Below are 25506 nucleotides of genomic sequence, written 5' to 3' on the forward strand. Positions count from 1 at the left end.
TAAATACAGTGAGTTAGAAGAAACTCCCTTCATTGGTCAAGAGACAGGATGAACAATATAGGTTAACGTAATAAAGTAAAATATAACATTCTATTTATATAGTAGTATGAAATTGGCAATGACTTTGTCAGTGCTTCACAAACACAAGTAATATAGAGATACACAGATTAAACCTAAGGGTTTAGGTTGGGTATTGGTACTATACAAAACCCTAAAACAGAGAAATGACTGAAAGGATAGTTAGATATAATTTTACAGAAAGACTTCCATTGACTTCAGTGGGAGTTAGATAAGGCCCTGAAAGCCCTTGCTAACAATAATTTGTTACTACTGTTCCATTAGATGGTCCAGTAAAGATCATATCTATCAAAATTCCAAGCTTTCTGATTCCTATATTGACAGATTGAGACACAACTTTATGGTATGTACCAATGGATATTTCATCCCCCTCCAGCATTCAGACATAGTTTAATTTGACAGATGATACTTATTTTTTTGTCTAGATGGTTCAGAAGATTCTTTTGGAATATTAAAGAGCTTTAATTGACAGCCTGGGTTTTCTTTTTGTGATTTATATTGGAGGTACTCTCCTCTAAGATAAGCTATCTGCATTTAATTGTATCCCCAAAACACAGGCAATCTTCACATCCTATCAGAGAACAACAAATAAGACGTGTCTGCCATTATTGTTACTACTACTATTTGTATTACCATGATGCCTACGAGTGCTAATCATGGCTCAGGACCCTATTGTGCTAGGCTCTGTACAAACCGTACAAAAAGACTGTCCTTGCCCCGAAGAGCTTACAACTAATTATAAGAAAAGAGAGAGCAGATGGATACTGTCAGGAGGAGAGCACGAGAAAACAATAATGGTCAGTGTTCTCAACACACCAGTGGCCTAATCATTGTCAAGTTTTTTTTTGTAGACATCACAGCAAAAGAGAGTTTTAAGGAGGATAATGAGGTAGCTTTGCAGAGGTTTATGTGGAGCTCCTTCCAAGCACAAGGAGCAGCCTGGGGGAAATCACAAAGGTGCTTGTTTGAAAATTTAACAAGTGGATGGTACAGCATCATAAGCCAATAACAGATTTATAGATTCCAAGGTCAAAAGGCACTCCTGTGATCATCTAGACTGACCTCCTTTATAACACAGACCATAGAAGTTCCCCAAAATAATTCCTAGAGCATAGCTTTAAAAAAATCTGAGAATCCAGCACAACCCTTAGTAAATTGTTCCAATGGTTAGGAGGTGGGAGTTAATAAGTGAGACATGATGGTACGTCGGCTGTAGACCATGAAGGGCCTTGAAAGTGAAGACAAGTAGATTATGTTTGACACAATAGAGGGAGCAAGTGGAGGGATTCAAAGAGGGGGGTGACATGGTCAATGCAACAAGCTAGAGAAATGATCTTTGCAGCAGCATTCTAAATGGATATGAATGGGACAATATTGCATTTTTCAAGGCCAGAGAGAAGAATGTTGCAGTAATGGAGATTGACATGAAGACAGTCTGGATGGAAGCGGATAGGAAAGATTGTTATCTTAGAGATGTTATCCAGCCATCATCTCATGACCTGGAGGAGAAAAAACAAACAAACAACGTTCCACCGTAGGTCAGGTTTTTGAGAGCAAGGAAATTCTGCTCAAAATCAAGGCACAAATACTTTAGAAAAGATTTCTATAAAGGAGAATGTAAAGATATTGGTTAGATTTAGATGAACCTTTGACAAACGGAAATTTCAGATTGAAAAAGCATTTGGTCATCAAAACTGAAAGCAGAGGTTAATGGTTTTCTGATAGTAATGATATGTTTTGCATACACACAAACATGAACAGAAGCATTCACATATGTCTGTATAAAAGTAATGGTGTATATGTCAATCAATATGTTTACAAGAGCAATGAGGGTAGCTGGGCTATTTATAGTTATCATGAAAGGTGCTGGATTGACAGCCTTGGTCACTGAAATTCTCTATTTATCCAAGCACAGCATAGGCAACGACACTGCTAATTTCTCTTGTGCCAATATGGCTCAACACTTATGTGTAAGCACGAACACTGGGAAGAAGATATTACCTCACTATCCATTCCTCCATTGGGCCTCTCTGATGGGACTAGCAGCAAGGGCCAAACTAGTGCCAATTATGTATGGTGGTTATTTTTGTGATGTGAACATCCACTCATCTGAAACTGGAGTGAGCCCCACTATCTCTTTAACAAAGGTCACTGAATAACTGTCAGTGCCACTTACTTTTATTACTATTTTGCTGGAGGCAATAGGGTGATCGAATGGGAAAAGTTTCTGTATCCATACCTTTCCCTTGGGCAATCCAGTGTCTCAGAACAATTTTAAATACATGGCCAGTTTAAAACGTATGTCCCTAAAATAGCATATAACATAAGAATGGATTTTCAAAAGGTACTGAGCACCTACACCTCCTGTTGACCATAGCTGTATTTGTGGATGATCAGCACCTCTGCAAATCAGGCCAATTACTCTGCAATTACAAAGAAAAACCAGTGATAAAACTGAACTTCCTAACCGAAAACGTCCTCCTAGAAGACCAAGCTATATTAGCTCAGGCCAGAAAAAACATTTGTTTGCACTTTACCTTCAATTCCTTGTATTCCCTGTCCCACACTCTTGCAAAGCTCAAGAAATACCTAAGTCTACCAAGGTTTTACTGACCGACGAGGCTCTAAAAAAATCCATGATTATTTCTTGGCATTTGCTATTGTATGTGACCTTTACTTCCCAGGTAGGGATATTATTACCTGGCTACACTGTACATTTCCCCACAGGATATTACCATTCATATGTCAGTCTTGCTCAGAGGTCTGCCTTATACAGGTCGTACAGTTCATCACAGACCTCCAATATTAAGTGAGAATGGTATAGCTTGTATTTATATGGGGTTTTGTTTCTTATTTTCTTTACAATAAATTTCCTCAAGCCTAACTTCAGTGTTCAAAAATATAATATGTATTAGATAATTTAGATCAGTAATATCTGTAAATTAAGAAAAAAGTCTAAACCACATTTATTAAATCAAATATAGCAACCAAGCCAGTTAAAGTAATCTTCCAGAAAGGCCCTTCCCACCCTTACAACAACATAGATCATATGTGGTCATTTTTACATGATAAAGTGTATTTATCATGCACCTTTAAACCCCTCACCTACGTTTTGCCCAGTAATCTCTCTTTACAGTGTCTACTACTAACTTTCTGAGTAGCCTCAAACCATTGTATTTTAAAACAACATGCCAGAAAAAGTTTCATGCTCTTCCCCTTAACTGTGGAATTTCTCCCTAACCTTATAGCTATCCAAGGTCCTAGCTTGGAAATCAGCAATCGTGTATTCAGGAGATTTACATCCCATAACTCTGCAGAGCTAGAAATTTGGGGAAGAGGAGATTCCCTTCCTTCAACTGAACACATTTGCTCTCTATATCCCTGGGTAGGCCCAAGATATTGCACCTGAATAGATAATCTATTTCCAGTTATTTTAAGAGGATTATAAAACAAGTGAATTAGAATTTCCCTCTCCCTCCAGGGCCTGTACACTTGCACTCATGGTAACAAAGGCAACCTGTAGGCAGCCATGTATGAAAGGTAGTCACAACAAATGAATGAACAAACAAACAATGCTCAAAAGTATTTAGAAAAATAGTTTTGCTGTAGAATGTGGCACACAGACTATAGGAGTTGTGTGGTGTCGTATGAAGCTTGAAGTGACACTTGTTTGAAGTGACCTGCACAACTGGTTTTTAGATGCTAATATTGTGTGTGTGTGCAATCTAGATGAAATAGAGTTTGAGTCACCCAGAAACAAAAATGGAAGGCATTTGTAACTATTTTTTCTATTCACAATATTTGAAATTTTCTTCTCATCTTTTGTACAGTGACAACAGTTCTGAGTAGTAATCTCTTTGGTGCAATGACTGTGTCTTCGTATATGTTTGTACATCATCTAACACTTTGGAGGCCAGACAGTGATCCCAGATCTTACTGCAATATCAATTTTAAATAATTATTGTCACCTGTTAACGGCAAACACTCAGGGATAGAAATATCTTAGTGAAAGTTGCTAGTTGCATCATGCAGTGTCTACTGTGATGACTTGGAAACACATTAAGCCCACCACTGAACTACTCAGGCATGGCATAGACGTCAGTGGAATTTCATCCACTCATACTAAGGCTGCCTTTTCCAACACAAAACCAAAAATATCAAAGATTACTGCAACATGCCACCATGGTTTGGAAAATACCAAGGCAGCCAGAAGAAAAGCAACAACTTTAGAGGACAGAACCTCAGAATGGGAATGAAAGTGGGAAGAATAGCTGGAAGAATCCAGAGGAGCTTTCATGTATTTATATATTTTTAATTAATAGTATTTATTTTCTAATGTTACAAAAGTAAAAGTGAATAATTATTACTTGGTTTACCTTAACAGTCTATGATTTTCTTCTTCCATACACTGTACCATGTGGCTGGCGGGCTAACTAGCTAACTAGCTAACAAACAAAAACAAAACAAAACAAAGTCCTCTTGCTGACTATTAAGAGGGTTCACCATTTCATCCCTTTATCAAATATGTTAGTAAATGGCTTCCTGCGGTTATGAGGTTTCTCCTGTCCTGTGCAAACTGGAAAACATCCATCCCACAGTACACCACCATGAAAATATTTTGCATCACAGTAAGAAATTCTCAGTGTGTCACTATATTGTGATGTTTGCCAAGCCACACAGAAAAGTAAATTTCAGTTTAAGTTATTTTGGGGTTACAGAGCTCAGCACCCATATTATGTCTTCTCTACAATTTCCCTTTTATGGTGAGTCCTATTGATGTTCCTAATTACTAGCCATTAAAGGTACGTTCATGCCATGTCTTAGAACTGAAACCACTAAAATGTATCCATGCACCTTCTATATTACAATAAGGACACACATGCACACAGATTTAGGCTGATGTTTTCAAAGCCACCCAGGAGTTTTAGACTCACAGAGTCCATTAATTTGTATTGTACTATGAAAATCTCACCTTCATGACATTAAAAAAATCTAGTTTATTTGAAGAGGGCACACTGCAAGGTTAAAAAAAGACAGAATATATCTCTATTGGGCTACTGCTCTTGTGGATATTTTGTCAGCAAAAGGATTACTTTAGATATTTCTTAAAGTAAGGCTTCTGATGTGACATAACTGAGGGACATCTGAAGCATCTTCAGGATATTTCATTTTTTTCAGCCATAATCTGAATTTGAGAGTTAAATAAGAGTTCAGAATTTAAAGAAAGAAAGAAAGATCTGTAACAAACCAAAACATGAAAAGCTCAACTGTTGTCAAGATTAATTATGAATCCAAAACATAGGCAAGGTTTGCCAGAGGTTTTCAAACTATATAGGTGAACATGGTCTCATTACTGAATGATCTCTCTCCCAGGGAAGAGGGTGCAAGAGAGGCAGTTATGGTTCCAGGTGAAACTAGGGAAAACATGATGGCTCTGGCAACACTTTGGATTTGTTTGATAATGTTTGAATCAAATGCCTCCAAAAGAAACTCAAAAGATGTGAGCTCAAGAGAACTCACACTAAAGAATGTTTGCACAATCCCCCTTGAAATTTAAAGTGCTGAGTTTCAAAGTGACACTGATTGAGTTTAGCTTGGAATATGTATTGAGAATTTATCCCAAAAATGAAGCTGAATTTCTGCTTTCATTTACACTGATTATATAAAGAGTAGCTTCACTGAGCTAGAGAGTTGAATGTTGATCTGGAATTAAGTTATACTAGTATAAATTATGAGCAGATTTTGGCTTCAAGCATTTAGACTCTCAACCTCCTACTTCCTGTTTTCGCTTTACCTTTTTCTTCCTTCAAAGTCAATAGTACTATGGCTTTTTCTATCTCAGACATCTACAATTCAGTAACCACTGAGGCACCATAAAAAAATAAAGAGGTTTACACTAGCTCTGAGAACTGGGAGCTGTTGCTAAAATAGTCTTCTTAACTCCACTGGCTGGAAAGGGCCTTATATTCATGGCCAGGTAAGTTTCCCTATTCAGAGTATATTCTGCTCGGGGTAATGAATTCCTAATGGATAAAGACAAATAGTTCAAGAACCAATTTAGAATAATCTAACAGATGAATCCCTAGGCCATCCAAAGTAAATTAATTCAGCAATGTGATCAATGTGTTTCTTGGAGAGTATCTGTAATTCTTTTTTTTTAGTGTTTCATTGAAGATTTTGGGGCTATATTAGCTGGGTTACAGTGCCAATAAATAGAGAATAATTAGTTTGAACTAACAATTAGCATTTGTAGTATACCTGAAACTACTGGCATAAGTTCTGCTTGTCTCACAATGCAATACTCACATGGAACCTAATCCTCAGATCCTTACTCACTCAAAATTCTCAAACAAATTCACTGCAATTTTGCCTAAGTAAAGAGAGGGTGAAATATGATAACATCTTTAGGACTTGGGCAGAGTAGGTTCAATTAATTTTCCAGGCATGACATAAAATGTATTGAAAATTAAATGTATTGATACATTGTACAAGGGAGTGTGTGTGTGTGTGTGTGTGTGTGTGTGTGTGAGTGTGTGAGAGAGAGAGAGTGAGTGTATTTGGAGTTTTAGCCCTTTCTTCCCTGGAGAAAGGTAATTTACCCAGACTTTTGAGAGTCAATGCTATATACGACCGCTCAGAGAAAAATGCCTACAGCACACCTCTTCATCTTCTGAGATGATGGAACAGACTGATACAACTCACCCTAAGGGCTCTCTGAAACATTTCTGAGATGGAGGAAATCTTGCCAAGTGACTGGTAGGTGGGCCAATTCTTAAAAGGAAGAGTTTGTTGTTTCATTTTTTAGGGGAACTTATAATGGCCTTGCTTTTCTTTTCAAAAGATATGAAAATTCTCTAGAAAGGGAGTTTTAAAACTTTTATTTCCCCTAGGATAGCCCACATAAGGAGAATAATACCGTGTGTGTGTGAAAATTGTTATGAAGGAATGCGTTTAAAACCATACTGGAGTAGCACTGACTAACTGATGGATGTAAATATCAGTTCATAGTTGTATTTTTTTAAAATTAAAATGTGTTACAAGTCCAAGTTTTCTTTGTAATTACAGTGGAACCTGCTTAGAATGAATAAGGATATGGGGAACTTCATTTAGAGCGATGATAGTCCATGGAACAACGGCTTCATTATAAGAGTGTTTATTTCTTTCTACCTTAAATATCGTAAGTGCAACCAGTTTGTTGTCACCATTTTGTTGTCACCAGTTGTTGTTACAGTTGTTACTATGGCCCCTCAAAACTTCTTAGTGGTTGAGGGATAGGTTATGATGTTCCTTTTCTAAAAGCTTAGGACCCCACTACCTGAGCTGAAGAAGAATCTCCCTTAATGTTAGCAATATACAACACACCTCCCTTAGGAATCTTAACTTCCTTAGGCACCTCAAGAAATATTGCCTTGGAATCATGGACTTATTAAAAGCCATTAAAATTCTGAGAGGTTCCACCCTTAGAGGTGCTCATCACCCTCCAACAGCCACGCAGTTCCATGATATGTTGAGGTTAGCATAGAAATTTTCATGGTGAGGTCAAGGCCACTGGTTTCCCATTCTTTATATTTTACAGCCGGAGTGTGTTACCCATAAAAAAATAGCTCATGCAGGGAAGAATTCTTGGGAGAAGAGAGCAGGCAACTGACTGAAGTAGCAAAGCACACAAATAGAAAAGCAAGGCTCCACCATAGCAGGAAGGTGACAAGCATTTTGCCTGAGGCATTTTCTCAAGAGAAAAAGAACTGGAAATATTACAGTGCACAGCAGATTTTTATTTATTTTTTTCTCCACAGGAGTGGAAAGAACCACACACAAAAATCAGTCCACTCTCCATTACCATCCTCATTCATTCTTCTCACTTCTTTAGCTTTGGGAATTATCTTTAAAAGTTCATCATTCTTAGGGGTTCATTTACTGTACCTAAACTCCAAGCCAGTTGATATAAAACAAATATTTACTCAGCTTCATCCCTACCACCAGCACTGAAAAGTCCTTGATTTCATTGTTTTAAAACACTAATTGATGTTTCCAAAGAGTCTCTTACCACAGTTGGAAATATGTGAGAGTCACTATTGTACTCAGTGGGATACTTTGCCAGAAATATAATGTATAAACATTCAACAGCATTGCATGCTCCATAACTAAACAACTTATCTTCCTTTGCTCTCAGCTTCATTGCTATGTAATTATGCGCCTATGATGTGAGGTGTGTATATATATGTGGATGGCAGAACTTTATTTAAGAAACCTATGGGACATAAAACTGATTCCAAACAGGGTGGTGGTGGTGGTTGTTTATTTCAAAGTATTCCTTTACTAGCCTGTTGTCAATAGTGCTCTGTCATGGTTTATAGTGACTTCTTACTTTTCATTAATTACTTTAAAATATTTCTCCATTAGTCTCTTTATTTCTATTTATTCCCACATGTTTCTGAAATCCTTTAGTTAAGGGAGAGGACTGTGGATCTCACTATCGCAGGCTCCTTCATCTTGCTTAGTGAACACACACACAAAACAAACTCATAAGCACTGAGGGCTCCCTCTAATAAAAGCAAACACTAATTGTGCCTGATCCTCCCCTGCCTTAAAGTTTCAATAGTCATTTATCTCTGTGCAAAGTAAATATAAATTGCTACTATTCTGACCTGGAGTTACAGCTGTGAAAAGTGGGTGCACTGTAAGTGATTATACAAGCTGCTTGATGAGTGGTTCCCAAACTTGTTCCGCCGCTTGTGCAGGGAAAGCCCCTGGTGGGCCGGGCCGGTTTGTTTACCTGCTGCATCCGCAGGTTTGGCCGATCGCGGCTCCCAGTGGCTGCGGTTCGCTGCTCCAGGCCAATGGGAGTTGCCGGAAGCGGTGGCCAGTACATCCTTCAGCCTGCGCCGCTTCCAGAAGCTCCCATTGGCCTGGAGCAGTGAACCACGGCCACTGGGAGCCGCAATCGGCTGAACCTGCGGATGCGGCAGGTAAACAAATCAGCCCAGCACCCAGGGCTTTCCCTGCACAAGCGGCGGAACAAGTCTGGGAACTAGACAGTGAAGTGTCAGGTATACTGTCTTTAAGAGGTTTCTGTAGTCAAAGGATGAAACATCTACTATATTATTTTTATTTATTTGTATTACCATAGCACCTAGAAACCCTAGTCATGGACCATGACCCCATTATTCTAGATGCTATACAAACCCAGAACAGCAGAGTGTCCTAAAATCATCATATTATGTTTGTTCTGATACCATGCCCCAGACCCTACCCAAAAACTACATACAAGTTTGCATTAATTCTGTTGAATAATATTCATATTTACTGAATGAAGAACTCTGGTTAGGACCAAACTGAAAACCATTCTCATTAGTGATGGGTAATATTGGTTATGACAGATCTAGCACGAAACAAAGTTGAGAAATTCTGGTTTGAAGATTCCCGTAGTCTACAGGGGGATGTGTGTGTTATTTCTCTCGACACAGCATATACGAGTGCATGTTTCTGAGGTCACCACAGACCTCAGAGGAAGTCATGTGATTTGAAATCTCCACATATGACTTTGAATTACCTCCCCGTCTTGATTAGAATGCAGCAGCCTCTATGTCAGCCTAACAGAAAACATCTTCATTTCACTGCAGCACTGAGCTGCCAAAGCCAGCCTCTCAAAAAAAAAAAAAAAAAAAAAAAGATGGCTTTCCAAAACACTTTGTTCCATGGTAATGATACAATTGGCACCCAGACACAGAACACAGAATGCTGTCAGCAAAACAGAGCACATTTGCAAGATTTATGCAGATGAATCCTAAGCACTTCAACCTCTTGTTGTTTCAGCTCCCAGTGAGATGCTTAAAAATATCACATTGAGGGTCAATTGGACACCCATCACAGGAATAAATCACCAACACCACCATCATTTTTCACTTCTTGAAAATAAGAAAAAAATATGGTTGCAGTGATCAAAACTTTAGGTAAATACAGTGATGTGTGGGATGGAGATGTCAGATCTAATTAAACATACAACATCTTAAGGGTGTATGAAATAAGACGACTTTCAGTTTACCTGTAGTTGATCATTCATTGGACAATTCTCTTCTTTGCCAAAGTGGATTCCACTTCCTTTCTCATTGGCATGTCATGTTGTTAGGATATTTCCTAGCAACAAATTTCACGGTCCATTCCTGCTCCCCTGGTGACCTGTGTGAAAAAGGGGATAATAAAAATAAATAAGAATTGCACTTTATGTATACAGAGCTTTTCATCCTGATGGACCCCAGAATACTTTACAATCTGTAAGCGTGAAAATCTCCTAACCCACTACTGAAATGCAGATGCCTCTGGAATGAAATCAGCAAGATTACTTTGACATCAGCTGTATCTAACTTCTTTTTAGGCTAGGAAATGAAAAATAACTCCTTCAATTTGAAGTACAGTTTTTATGTTTATTGATTAGTTTTCTTAAAAGCAGAGCTGGATCAAGGTTTCCTGCAAACCCCCCCCCCCCCCGCCTGCAGTCCCGCCCCTGTTCCACCCATGGTCATACCACATTCCTCTCCACATTGTGGCCCAGCAACCCGTTTGCTCCTTTCTGCCCCTCCGCCCCTACTATGGCCCCAAGACTGGAGAAACTCTGTCCCCCCACCACAGCCCCAGGGCCACAGCTCCCCCAGCCCTGAGATCAGGCAGGGAAAGCTCCCCCAGCCCTGAGATCAGGCAGGGAGCGAGAACTCCTCAAATCTCAGAGCCACAGCTGATGTCCAGGCATTGGGGCATCCTGTGCCACCCACACTTCTGCCAGAGAGCGGGGGCTTCCCCTGCCCTGCCCAGTGCTTCTGGCAGGACTCCGGGCTTCTGCCACTTTGCAGCAGATTTCAGCTGTGGGCAGGTGCCAGTTTTTCCAAGGCTCCTGGGAATGAGCCCCGTCTGTCCATTGGATAATCTGCTACTGCTTAAAAGGTGACAAACTTGTGCTGTATGGAGCTTGGCAAGAAGGGCTATGCACTTGGCAATGGCAGGTGGCTCTTACACGTGTGTATTTTTGGCAGGAAATCATATCAGATACGTCATACAATACAGCTGCAGAAAGAGACTTAAAGAACAGACTTCTTCATTCTATTGACAGTGTATAAATTACAGGTCTGTAGCATATTCCCACCCCCTACCCTAATCTTTTCAAAGTGTTTTATTGTTGTTGTTTTTTGCCTAAGAATGAGAAATTCCAGAGAAACTACAGTTGAACTGACCAAATCAGCTTTTCTCTAGGGCAGCCTTTGCACTACCCCAACGGCTGGAGACAGGACACTAGATGAGGAGAGCTCTGAGTTACTACAGATAATTTGCTCCTGGGTATCTGCCTGACAGGTCTTGCCCACATGCGCAGGGACTAATTGATCACCATATTTGGGGATGGGAAGGAATTTTTCCCTACTTCAGATTGGCAGAGACCCTGGCTGGGGGGCGTCACCTTCCTTTGCAGCATGGGGCACGGTTCATTTGCAGGTTTAAACTAATGTCAGTGGTGAATTCTCTGTAACTTGAAGTCTTTAAACCATGATTTGAGGACTTCAGTAACTCAGCCAGAGGCTAGGGATCTATTTCAGCAGTGGGTGGGTGAAGTTCTGTGGCCTGTAATGGGCCTAGAGGATCACAATGGTCCTTTCTGACCTTAAAGTCTATGGGACCACATTTAACACAGATTTGTTCACATTATCCAAGATACTCTATATTTGCTTTGTTTTCCTTGGAAAGATAAAAATTGCCATGCTGGTTCTCATTACTGGCATATCACAGCTCAAACAATAGCCAATACCTAGTATTTTCAGGGAAGCAGAAAATGCATCTACCTAATGTGCAAGGCTTAACATGGAAAAAATATTTTCTGATCACACCAACAACCCTCTTTTCTACAGATCATCAGTTTATATCATGGAGAATCAGGTTTGATCATTGACTGACCTTATTATCATAGCTTGCTCTAGTGGAAATATTTATGAACTCTATTAGAATTCTTCATTCAGTTTCCTCTATTCATTGTTGATTGCTACTGACACTTTGTAGTTTCTACTGGAAGAGCTGTATCCCCTGTACCCATTGCTCTAAAACCTGGTTGCTAAATGGAACTCACAGGAACCAGTTTATTATTTGCAACAGGCATTTCCACTAAGGTATAGCTTAAAAAATATGTTACTTGTTAAATTTACTCAGTTGCCTACTTGGGCAGCCACTCTTCTAGTCACAATGGGAGAAATCATCCGCCATAAAAAAACAAGGAAGATTTATGGTGGGAAAATAGCTCAGTGAGGAAGGGGATATGTCCGAGTGTATCCATGATTACAACAATTCATAGGCCACACCACATGCTACCCTATCCTACCCATATATATAGAGCAGCTGCTGCAAAGTTTACTGATATTCTAAGGCTTTGGGGACAAGATTCTCCCAAAAATTGCCCCTACAGACAACCAGTTTACTCAGGCTTTGCACATGGTCCAAGATTTGGTCCCATGTTAGTATTAACACTTCAAACATTCCACTTACATTTGAAACCAAAGCAAAAAGTGAAGCCAAGGAAAGGTTATTAGAAAATGATCCTGTAACATATATTATGTTTAAGAGACAATTATGAGAGCCAACCTTCCAGCAGGGAACAGGAAGGTATATTTCATCTTTCAATATTGTTTTATTAAAGCATAAATGAATTTCAAATCTTTTATTACATGTATCTGCCATCAGTATTTCATCTCCCGCAAGGATGGTACACAGCATCTCTGACAAATGCACACAAATGAAGGTTAGAAGTAGATCAGATGCAGTCCTGACTTCCAAACAAAATCACAGATTTTTCTTTCCTAGAGTAAGATATTAAATCCTGGTATAAAGATATTCATCATTGTCCCTTGATATTAAGAATGCCAAAGTGATGGGGAGATGATACTTTCTTTGCTTGAATGAAAACAAAGAAACCTCCTTTTAGTTTGAGATTTTCAGGTCTGGTCTCCAGTAAACAATTCCTGTCCTCAATCTCTTAATTAACGCATATCACCAAGATAAATAGCACCTAACATTTTGGAGTTAACAATATGTTAAATAATAATGCTAACTTTGTAACATGAACTCAAGTTAGTTGAGCTATTGTGCCATTATGATAAGCTTTTCATTATTTTTTATACTTCATGTGTATAGTGGTCACTATTAAGTCATCTTGTATCCACAGTTATCATGCCTTTGCCCAAAAATTAAGAGGCGGGATGGTCTAGTGTTTAAGGGACTGTGCTGGGACTCAGAAAATCTGTGTTCAGTTCCTAGTTTTGTCACTGATTTCCTATGTGACTTTGGGAAAGTTGCTTAGTTTTTTTATGCTTCAGTTCAACACCTGTAAAATGGGAATAGTAATACTTCCTTTCACCCATCCATTGTCCAACTTCTGCATTTAGACTGTAAACGCTTTGGGGTAGGGCCTGTGTGTTACAATGGATTTGTAAAATGCCTGGCACAACAGTGGCCTCTAGACGACACCACCACCACCACCAAATCCTTCTTACGGTTACTCAGGTATTACTTGATCAATGTAACTTAGCACATGTAACTAAGCACTCAGCAATGGTGTATAGCTGCAAATTCATTTACTAGATAATTTGAACTATTAGTAAAGGATTACTAAACCCAGGCAGTGAAGATTACCAGCAAGTGGGAATTGTTGACTTTTTAATGGCCACGTGTAAACATATGCCTATTTTAAAAAACAAATCAAGATCAAATCTAGTTTTTGTGAGGGGGGTTTCTTGCTTTACTACGTTTCATATTTGTGAAGAGTATATGGGACCTTCTTTCAGGGAATGAGTAAAATCCAAATTCAATATCAATCTTCCAAAACATCTGAAAATACTACATAGTGATCCTAATACTACAAGAACCCACTAACCAGACTTCCAAACCATCAGGTTACGGGTAAGAATAGCTCAGATAATAGTAATTTTAAATTGGACTAACTAACTGTAGCTAGATAATCGATTGCAGCCTGTATGCATTTTATATTTGGGAATAAAAAACATAACCTCAAAACTATCTTGGTTTGTAGGGTAGGGGTAGCTTTGATTATGTAGAAGGGGGATAACATTTCATATTCTGCAGGGCAGGGTTGGAACACCTGAGGCTTTCCAGGGTATGACAGGGACCATGTACTTCCTTTTATAGGAAGGGAAGGGACTCTATACCCAATTGTCTTGCTTTGAAAACCGGATTATTCCATACTTTCTTTCCAGTTTCTAAAGATAGAATGTTATTCTTAAGAAAGGTATTGTGCATTCTGGGTTTCAATCTCTTGCTCATAGTTCCTGTTCTGTTTACTTTAGAAATGTTTTCAGCCTCAAGAAAATCACAAAGCCAGTTTCCATTGTTGTTTATATCCCCTTTTAATTGTCAAACTTATTTTGAGATACATAGAGAAAATACAATTGAATTTAAAGTCTCTATAGCAAATTTCCTGAAACTGGCTTTCAATGTCACTTATATTACACTTGGAAAGTGCTACTAAAGTGAGCACTTAAATATCCTTAACCTCAAAACAGATACTTCCTGGCTCATTTCTCCTTCCGTTGCATTCCCAGAAACTCAGCTCCTGATCCTGCTTTTCCAGCTGGTCAAGTGTAGCAGTCTTTGAGGAAAGACTGACCTTTCATCCATCAGCAGCACACACACGGTTTCTTATTTTTTTTTAATGGAAGGAGGTTTATAACACATACCACTCTCTGCTGTATTTCAATCAAAACCTGTCGTCCAACTCACTTCAGCTCACTTTGTGGCCCTTGCATTTCAGATTCTGATTGGGCCATGCTTTCTGGCAGTTTGACAAGAGGATGTGATCCATCACCAGCTTCTGTTTTCTGCTTTATAAACATTGATGTCTCAATATGAATCTCACTTGGGCTCATCTTTTAACCAGCGCTGCCACAGAGACTACGCTGTTTGGAAAGGCTGAAGTATTCATCTTTCCCTGTTTTATATTTAAATAGAGTAAGAGGCAATAGCTGTACCTTCATATTCCCTACAGAAATACTCAGCCACATTCTGCTTTTGTGTCACCCTGGTGTAAACTGAGAGAAACTCCATTGTATTATGTTCTCTGATTAATGGAGTTTTAAATTTGAGTTAGAGACATGGAAAATCCAGAATTGTGCATGTGTGTGAAATTACAAATGTGAATTATCCAAAACTCTAATAAATAAAACAAAACAAAATAAAAGCAACAAACAATATATAATCTTTTATGAACTTTTCCAGAACATATATATATATATATATATATGGCACTGTATTACCCATGAGCATTCATCTAATACAGGGCATCTGATTTTCACCAAGGTCTTGCTTGTTTTAGGAAATTAGGTAATTTTTTTTTTCAAGTTAAGTTCAGGAGACACAAGGTCAGATTCAAACAAGTTGTAGTCGACTCAGTGGGATTTAAACCCATGATTCTTCTAAGTATTATTCTCTTGGTCTTACTGCCAGCTCAGGCAACCCTCTGGAATTGTCTCAGTTATAAAACTTGCATTAACTACACACGTCTTTCTCTTTTCTAGGCATGGAAAACGGATTAAACGTGTTTCTTAGCACTCAAACTTTGACAAGGGCCTTTAGCATAATCATCCATGCAAATTCAATCAATTAGTTTCAGCTGTAAGCTCTCTTTTATTCTGTCGAATGTTGAGTGTTTCCCTTTTTGGTCCCTTTTCTATTTATATTGACTAGTCACAGTCACTTTTTTTTTTTTAAAAAAAAAACATAACCTGCAAAACAGAAAGAAGAAAAAAGAGGCAAAAGAAAACCCTTGAAACTCACTCTTTTCATCTTTCCATTTCAAATAATAAAATCATAAAAGTTAGAGACTTGAAAGATCGATTAGAGCATCAAACCCATATCCTGGCCAATGGGGGCATCCATCCCACCTAGAACCAGATCTCAGGGTGTCATCTTGGCACGTAATAGCAGCTGTCCCTTGTTAGGAGATCTGCTGCGGGTCAGTTTCTGTTGAAGTTATGGACCTACACATAAAAATAGCCCTCAGAGGAGACAAGCTTCTTATTTCATCTTCATGCCTGCAAACATAACATTTCATGCTCTCCGTATCAATCAATTGCAAAGATAGTGCTTTGAAAGTTCATTTGTGTGCTTACTAAAGATGTTCTTTAATCATCTGATAAACACCTATGGTGGAGTAGAATGTGAAAATCATGCAAATTTGGAATGCACACCGACAATATAAAAATTGTCTCATAAGTACAGCATAGGAATACAGGACACAGGACTGGAAGGGACCTCCTGGGTCATGAAGCCCAGTCCCCTGTTACCTCAGCAACTCTGTCAAATAATCATACTTATAAAATTATCAATCTCCATCTTAAAACTAGTTTGGTTGTTTGCCCCCACTACTTGTATTGGGAGATTGTTCCAGAACCTCACCACTCTAATGGTTAGATTCTTTCTTAGTTCCAGCATAAATTTATTTATAGCCAGTTTATAGCAATCTATTTTTCTGCCAATATTGTCATTTAGCTTAAACCCTCTTCTTCCTCTCTGGTGTTTAGCCCCTTGATGTATTTATGGGGAGCAATATGTGGGTTTTAAATTTGCAGTTTCTAAAAGTCTTCAGTGAAGTGGACAACTAGAGAATTAGGGTGATCGATTTTATAGGGACAGTCCTGATATTCGGGGTTTTTTCTTATATAGGCACCTATTACTCCCCAACGCATGTTTCACACTTGCTATCTGGTCACCCTACAGAGAACAGACTAACTGACTCAAAGGCAGGCTTATAAACTATGTTTTTTTGGATGGTGCATAGTATGGCTGCTTCCTCATTACCATTATTCTATTAGAATACCTTTTCTTACAATTGCTTTGAAATGGATTATTTATTTATTTTCCTGGGCCTCCATGCTTCCTGATATTGCCATTCACTCCTGATAACTTTCAGGCATATTTTTTCTTTCTATTCCCCCATCCCTTTCAAAAATGAAGCAATCGGCAAGACAACAGTAGTTAATTTTGTTTTTACCACTGATGCATTCATCTTGGGTCTGATTCTCCGCTGCCCAGCACCTTGTGTAGTCAGTAATACCTGTGCAAAGTGAATACAATGTAGATGTATAATGCTACCACATCAGAATGGGAGCATTTTAAACCCAGTTTACACATGTATAATGATTACTTATATTGAAAGGCAGTGTGAAGAGTGCCATATTCAATTAAGGTAAGTGGTAAGGGTCTTATCTTCAGATCTTAGCCAAAAGATAAACACCAGCAGTGGAGCATCCCCCTAAACGGAAAGTGACACAGTGCCACAGATAGAGAGTAGGCTTTAATATATTTATATTCTCTGCAGCAGAATGGGTTTCCTTGGAGATCTCCCGTTCAAACGATGACTAGTTCCATTCCCCTTAGCCACAAAAAGGTGACAATAACAGACTGACATGTTGGGTAGCAAGACAGAATGGAAATCAATAGAATGCAATGTAGCTGAATATTGGTAGGAAAGCCTTTAAGAAAAGGTTGACGCATGCATTTGCCCTGAAATAACTAATTCAGTTGTCATTCACACTTTCTGTTATGTCAGTGCAAGTCTGTGTGTGAACATTCCTTTTTCAAAAAAAGAAAAGGAGTACTTGTGGCACCTTAGAGACTAACCAATTTATTTGAGCATGAGCTTTCGTGAGCTACAGCTCATGCTCAAATAAATTGGTTAGTCTCTAAGGTGCCACAAGTACTCCTTTTCTTTTTGCGAATACAGACTAACACGGCTGTTCCTCTGATTCCTTTTTCAGTTTCAGGCAAGGGTGAAAGTGGGCCGATATGGCGTACTGGTAAGAAGCCGGTACTGGCCCGTACGCAGCCCACATTAAAGCACGGCCGCCCCTTTTGCCTCTCCCATCTGTGGCCCTGCCGGTAGGGCCACTGACAAGGGAGGTGGAAGCACCGAGGTTAAAGCGCTGCTGCAGCAAAGGACCCTCCTTAAAGCGCGGCTGTGGCCGCGCTTTAACGTCGCTGCCCCTTCCCCCCAGCCCTACCAGCAGGGCCCCCGACGGGGGAGGCAAAAGGGGCAGCGACGTTAAAGGAGGGGCCATTGCCACGGCAGCACTTTAATGTCATTGTCCCTTTTCCCCCACTGGGCCGCTGACAGTGGGGGGGGGGGGGGGGGGGGCAAAAGGAGCAGCTGACCCAGGGACAGCAATTTAAAAGGGCCCGGGGCTCCCAGCCACTGCTGCTACTGCGGCACCAACTGGAGCCCTGAGCCCTTTTAAATAGTCGCCAGAGCCACAGGTGGCGGGGGCCAGGCAGCGTGGATGGGCTGGCTGGGGGAGGCTGACCCCTAGCTCCGCCACTTCTGGGGGCCAGAGCCAGCCCCTGGAACCAGTAAGAAATTAATGTTACTTTTCACCCCTGGTTTCAGGGCACCCTATACTGATTTAGCTTAAGTTATTTTTGTACTGACAAGCTAAGTCAAAACATGGTACTTTTATTCTGAAATATAAGTGTACACAAATAACTGAAGGCATGCATTACAACTGAATTGGTCATTTCAGAGCAAATTTGCATGTGGACAAGCCTTAATTCCTCATCATACTATTCTGTGCTAGACCCTGTTAGCTTAGGAAAAAGAGGTACAGTAGGTCCCCTCACTAGAGAGAAGGAAAGGCTCCAGACAAAGACAAAAAATGTGTTCATGATTATTATTTATGTATGTGAAGACTGAAACTTCATCTTTGACACTATGATTGGCACATGAATTGTTTTTCACTTCTCAAGGCAAGCCAGTCTCTAATTTTATATTGAATGTGAGAAAATAAAGATGGCTTAAACCAAAAAGATCCTAATGTGTAAGTGGTTTGAAAAATAAGCTTCATATTTATTCATTAGCAACTGTACTATCTAAATCACAATATATTTATATACACAAACTTCCTATACGCATAGAACACTTTATTCCATATCTAATTCACATTAAGATAATTATCTTATTATAAGAAATGCATGCATCTGGATAAATAATACTTAAATAAATAGCATCTTACAATACAGATTGTCTTGAAGTTGTGTTAATTACTATTATATTGTAATAAAGCATTGTAAATAGCATTGGATGATACTTTTTACAATTATTATTATTTTATCCTTCCTTTATGGTCAGATACTGATCAGCATTACAAACGTATTGGACAGACCAATACTAGCTTGTGCACTTCTCTTAATATAAGATAGATACCCCATATTTGGGGTCGGGAAGGAATTTTCCTCCAGGGCAGATTGGAAGGCCCTGGAGGTTTTTCGCCTTCCTCTGTAGCATGGGGCACGGGTCACTTGCTGGAGGATTCTCTGCTCCTTGAGGTCTTCAAACTACAATTTGAGGACTTCAATAGCATAGATATAGGTGTGAGGTCTTTTTTTAGGAGTGGTGGGTGAAATTCTTTGGCCTGCATTGTGCAGGAGGTCAGACTAGATGATCATAATGGTCCCTTCTGGCCTAAATATCTATGAATCTATACTTGCTATTGGCTAGGTCAGATGGAATCTCATCTTGCTGCCCATATAACTTAGATATGTCTGGTATTAACTAAGCAACTTGAACTCTTCCAGCACTGTTCAATTTTCTCCTGTTGGCATAAGTAGTTTTACTACTTTTAATTTTTTCCTACATATTTCCTAGTGTAATTAATCCATACACAGCAAATATCAGACACATCACTCATATATCCCTCTTGAGCTGGGTCTAGAACCTGGTCCATTGGTGTTGAAAACATAGGCTGATTTATATATAATGACCTGGCAAAGAAAGTCTACAAGAAATAATACCAGAGAGCACAGCTGTTTAACGGAGTGGACATTCTTTTTTTACATTAATGTCACAGCATCCCTTTAGAAATTGTGGATTGGGTTAAAAAGTACAGAGAAACACTTCAAGTTAGTTATTTGCTCTCCCTTATCTTTGTTTCACTTAAAGTTCCATTCAGAGTGTAAAACCACAAATCTGCTTTCCTTAAAAAAAAAAAAAATGAAATAGAGGAGGGGGAAAATGTAAGGATAAAAAAAACCCAGCAGTTTCCTTTAAGAAAGGCACTGAGAAAAGCACATCAGCCCCTTTTGTCCTTGAGTCACCACAGAGGTGAATAATTAGTTCAGCATTCTGAAAACCTTATAATCAGGATGTTTGCATGATGCAGATGAACTGAGGATTAGACATTACTGTCCCTGGGAAAATGAACTTGAGAAAAAAGATCAGCATACAATGCATCGATTCCCCAGGCAGTCAGCAGAAAATGAACATATATTGACCAATGAGTGGAATAATAGTTTTGTTGACAATCTCTGCACTGAGTGGAGAAACAAAGAGAGAAAAAGAAAGTAAAAGTCATCTCTCTATGGAGGACTCCCCCTCCCCAGCCTCTCCTTCACCTCTCTCCACCACTGCTATCATCCTTTGGACATGCAGATGGGCCAGATGGCCACAGAGCAAGGCTGGTATGTCAGTTGTGAACACAGCAGCTTGTTTTCCCTTCTGGTCACAACATCCAATCTTATGTAATGTGAAAATGTTTCCCTCATTGGCTGGAGATAAAAATGGGGAGGATAGTCTTTCTATGCCAAATTGCTCAATAGCTCATTGCAATGATTTAATATTCATTTGGGTCATCCCCTAGCTCTTAATAGGATTGGATTTAATTGTGGTTGCCAATTATTATTGGGTTCAGGGGCCAAATGTATCCCTGGTGCAACCTTATTGGCCTTGAAGAGGTAAAATAGGCCCAACCTGTGAATTTCATGTAGCTCCTCTACATTCATACATTCCAAACTTACAGTTAAAAACAAAGCACAGTTTTTGAGAGAACTGGGGAGGGAGGGAGGCAAAAAATATGACCAAAGGGGGAAAAGAGCAGGCAGAATAAAGGACAAAGTTGAGTATCACCGCTCTTTCTTCAGCCTAGGAACGAACTTTTTAGCACAAACTGAAATCATTTGGATTCAAACTTTTAGCAGCCATGAAAGGAGATATACTCAGCCCAAAGTGTTTAATGCAGTTACCATATTTGTTCCATGCTGCACTGATAAATCAATTTTGTCACTTGGCTACCTTTATGCTCTTTCAACTTGTTCCCATAGAGCAGGTGTCAGGACAACAATCAGTTCTTGGCAAAGAAGGGCTGCTTCATGGTAGTTACTCTTATAAGTGCCTCTGATCTGGGAGCTCCTACCCAGAGTGTGGTTGGCAAGAGAAGGATGGTTGGTAGAAAGTCTTGTGCTCTGGAAGCTCATTCATGAAGTTGTGGTTGGCAACAGAGAACCAACCAAGGGGAGCATCTAGTTCTTTTATTCTCCCTGAGTTCTAGGGCTGCAAATCCAAAGATAAGGGCTTTTCTTGGCTGACCACTGTCTGTTGACTATCCTCCCGAGTCAGGCCCCAAAGCATGGGCTCTTCTGGGCTAGCATTATTTGCTTTTGTTAATGCTGCTGCACATCAAGCATCCATACTCAAAGAGCTGTCCACAGTGATGCCCTAGGTCTTCCTTCTGATGAATACAGCTAATTTAGAGCCCAACAATGTGTATCAGTATATTCTATTCTTTTCCATAATGGTATGTTTTGAGAGTTAACTACTTAACATTGTGAGGTTCTGTAGGAGTGGTAATTTTTCTAAAATCCATTAAAAATACCCAGATTAAATGGCTGTTGACACCTTGGAGCTATGCATAAATTATGAATATGGGAATGATTACATTCTGAAATTACAATGATCATAACAGCAGCATTGGCCTTGCTATTTCCAGCCTGGCCATCAGCTGGCCATTTCAGGAATCTTATAAGAAAAATATTTTTGTGTGTGTGACATCTACCTCAGTTTTGAAAATGTATATATGGGTTTGAATAGTTTGTAGGTCCAGATGAATTATTAATTGCTATTGTTCAACCATTGTATAAAATACAATAAATATGTGAATTGTTCACAAACCAATCCTGATTTCTGTGACCTTCTTTATTATTTAGAAATAGTCACCAAATCATTCAGCCAAACCTTTTTCAGCTTATGGCTTGTTCATAAACTGCTGTCGCTAGTCATTATTTGTGGTGTCTGACTTGCTTCCTAAGTCAAATGACATGACCAAAGTGAACCTATTGGAATGATGTCTGCCTGAGTCTGCAGAAAGCAGTAAAGAATATGTGTCTGAGGAGCATAAACTGCCCAATGCATCTCAGTGTGGTGTTAACTCAAAACTTTACTGATCAGGGGAGCTCCATTAACCTCACCCCAGGAGGAGATTGTGCACATGGCAAGAGAAGAAAAATGAGGCAGGCTAACCCACTCACCTCAACAGAAATCCTCTGGGGACCACCACTGCTGATCCTGAAGGGAGGAGGCTCCTAATCTATAAAGGTAGAGAAGATGCCCCATGTCACTGAATCTACCTCTCTAGGAGGAGAGGTAGATCCATGCCCACTCAAAGGAGAACAGGGTCACAGTCTGAGGTCAGAGCCAGGAGGGCCTATGTCATCATTTTCTTAGGGCCCCGATCACCTTAATCTAGCACTGATGACATACTTTCTAGGAAGAATAATGAATAGTGAGAAACAAATGTCAATAACCTTGTTAGTAAACTAATCCCCCTGGTTACCCACAAATGTGGGGTTTTGTCTGAATGAAGAATAACCCATCTTCAAATATGTGTGGGGAAAAGACATGTTTGAATAATGTCTTCAAATATTGAACAGCCATTAAGTAGTTAAATGATTATTTCTGAACATGATTTTGTAATATTTTGGCAGCTCTAACACACAGACTTTAAAGCCAGAAGGGACCATCGTGATCATCAAGTCTGATTTCCTGCACATTGCAGGAGACACAACTTCTGTAGTAGGCTCATAAGCTCTGGCTGAGTTACTGAAGTTCTCAATCATGATTTAAAGACTTCAAATGCTTTACTGAAATCCAGTTAGATTAGATCTACTGCAATTCCTTTTTTTTTTCTTCTTCAGAAAACCAGTTATTTTCTCAAAGAAAGATCCCAGTGGTCTGGCACAATCTACTTTTTGTAAAACCAATTATTGTTTACCTCTATGTCCTTAACTACTTTCTCTTTCAAAATTTGTTCCAAGACCTTGCATACAACTCAGGTCAAACTAATGGTCCTGTAGTTTCCCAGATCACTCTTTTCCCTTTCTTAAAAATAGGTAGTATATTAGCAATTTTTCAGTTATAGGGTATGTTTATGGATTCTCATTAAAAATCTCTACTATTGGGCTTGCAATTTCATGTGCCAATTACTTTAATATTCTTGGATAGAGATTATCCAGGCCCCATGATTTGGTTCCATTAAACTGTTTGAGTTTGACCTCCACCTCGGATGTGGTAATTTCTACATCCATATCCTTATTTCCATTAGCCACCCTGCCACTATTCATAAGATTCTCATTACTCTTATTACGATCTCAGCAAAAGTATTTGGTTAGATGTTAAGCCATGCCTAGGTTATCTTTACTCTCCACCCCAACTTCCATGCTTTGCGGTTCCACTTCTTTCCTTGTTTTCTTTTTATTAAAATGGCTATAGAACCTTTTACTATTGGTTTTAAATTTCTTTTGCAAAGTCCAACTCCCCTTGGCTTTTGGCAGTTCTTAATTTTTCCCTACACTTTTTGAACTCCAAGAGATAGCTTTCCTTGCTGATCCTCCCATCTTCCATTCCTTGAAGGCTTTCTGCTTTCTCTTAATAAGCAGTTTGAGATGCTTGCTCATCCAGTTTGGCCTGCAACCCTTCTGTATGAGTTTCCCCCCCTGCTTGTCATGCAGGTTTCAGATGGCTTCTGTAACTTTGACTTAAAATAACTCCAAGCCTCTTCCACATTCAAATCGTTGAGCTCTTCAGTCCAATCTAATCAGCTTCCTAACTAATTCCCTTCATGTTTTAAGCTTTACCCTTTTGAAATCAAGGACCTTAGTTGTAGACCTACTGTTGTTTTTCCATTCAATTTAGTTGAAACTGAATTAGCTCATGATCGCTTGAACCAAGAATGTCCTCTACAACCAGTTCTTCTATGAGGTCCTTGCTACTTACAAATACTAAATCTAAAATGATAACTCCTTGTGTTGGTTCAGTAGCTATTTGGTGAAGATATATATCAGTTATCACAACCAGAAACATCTGGGCCCTACCATTATTAGTAACACTTGTCCTCCAAACTATATCTTGCACAGTAAAGTCTCCCATAATCACATAATTCCAAGTAATATTTATTTCCTTAATAATATTGGAGAGATTTCTATCCATGTCTAACCTGGATCCTGGAGGTCTGTAGCAGACCCCAACCACTATACCAGTGGAACCCTTGTTATCTTTCTTCCTCAAAATGATTTTGATCCAAATAAATTCTGTTTTATTCATTCCATCACTTCTAATTTCTTGACAGTGTGAGTCATCATTAAGATACAATGCTACTCCACCACCTTTACCTTTATTTCTGTCGTTCCTGAACAACACATAACCTTCAATACGTGTGCTCCAGTTATTACTACTATTCCACCATGTTTCTATTATCCCTATAATACCTGGTTTCACTTCCTGTACCAGTAGTTCTAATTCCTACATTTTCTTTCAGGCTCATCTCACTGGTATACATACATTTTAGTTGTTTCTCCTTGGCTTCACTCTGGTTCCTCACCCTATTATGTACAGTCATTCTACTGCCGGTATCACCTACCTGCTGTTAATGTTATTTGTACTGCCACTATCTTTCCTCTTGAAGTCCGTTCACCTACTCTCTGTTGTTCCTTTCTCTTTTGCTGTAACCTCCCTCACTTGATTTTCCTCACACTCAATGTTAGAAACAGTCATGGAGATTACACGAGCATCTCCAAACCACCTCCCCCAAATTCCTAGTTTAAAGAGCTCAGGTAAGTATCCAAACCTGTGTTTGATTATCCAGATAGAACCTGTAAACCTTCTTAAGTTTGCCTGTTACAGTTGGCTTGACATTCACAAATTTCCTTCTCTGAGGATCTCTTGGAATGGTTCTTTAACATGTTTTTTAGGAAATACAACTGGTTTCTGAAGTACTAAACTCTATGAAAAAAAGAAACCCTGTAGGCACACTGACATGTGTCCCTCCCCCAACCCCATCCTCTTGACCCATATGGTACATGCCCCTTCTTCATTGATTAAATATATCAAGATAGCCACTCTGATGATTGGTGTACACCAGTCTAGTAATCAGCCCTCAGGAAATAGTCATTGAAAAGGTTTATCCTAGCCTGCCTCCCAAGTGATATAAGAGTTTCCCAAGAGTTTCTGTAACTTAATACTGTATGCCAGTGGCAAAAGTAAGAGAGGTTAAGCTGTGTGAAGAGCAATTTCTCCAGATCATAGAAAGAAAGGGAAAGTGAGTAGGTGAGATGATATTACAAGAT

General features: G+C 39.3%; 1 protein-coding gene across 11 annotated transcripts in view; it reads right to left on the reverse strand.

Moving 5' to 3' along the window:
* The window catches only part of LRRC4C (leucine rich repeat containing 4C), an 846136-nt gene that overhangs the window by 348902 nt on the left and 471728 nt on the right, over positions 1-25506 (reverse strand). For 9 of the 11 annotated variants that reach the window (XM_073348033.1, XM_073348026.1, XM_073348031.1 and 6 more), the window contains one exon: positions 10124-10257. The gene's annotated coding sequence lies outside the window, so the exon portion shown is untranslated. Of the gene's footprint in view, positions 1-10123; positions 10258-10603; positions 10626-22413; positions 22451-25506 lie in introns of those variants that run through there. The other 2 variants (XM_073348034.1, XM_073348036.1) reach the window with 2 other exon arrangements.

Source organism: Lepidochelys kempii, chromosome 6 (genome assembly GCF_965140265.1).
Source record: "Lepidochelys kempii isolate rLepKem1 chromosome 6, rLepKem1.hap2, whole genome shotgun sequence".
NCBI classification, from domain to species: Eukaryota; Metazoa; Chordata; order Testudines; family Cheloniidae; genus Lepidochelys; species Lepidochelys kempii.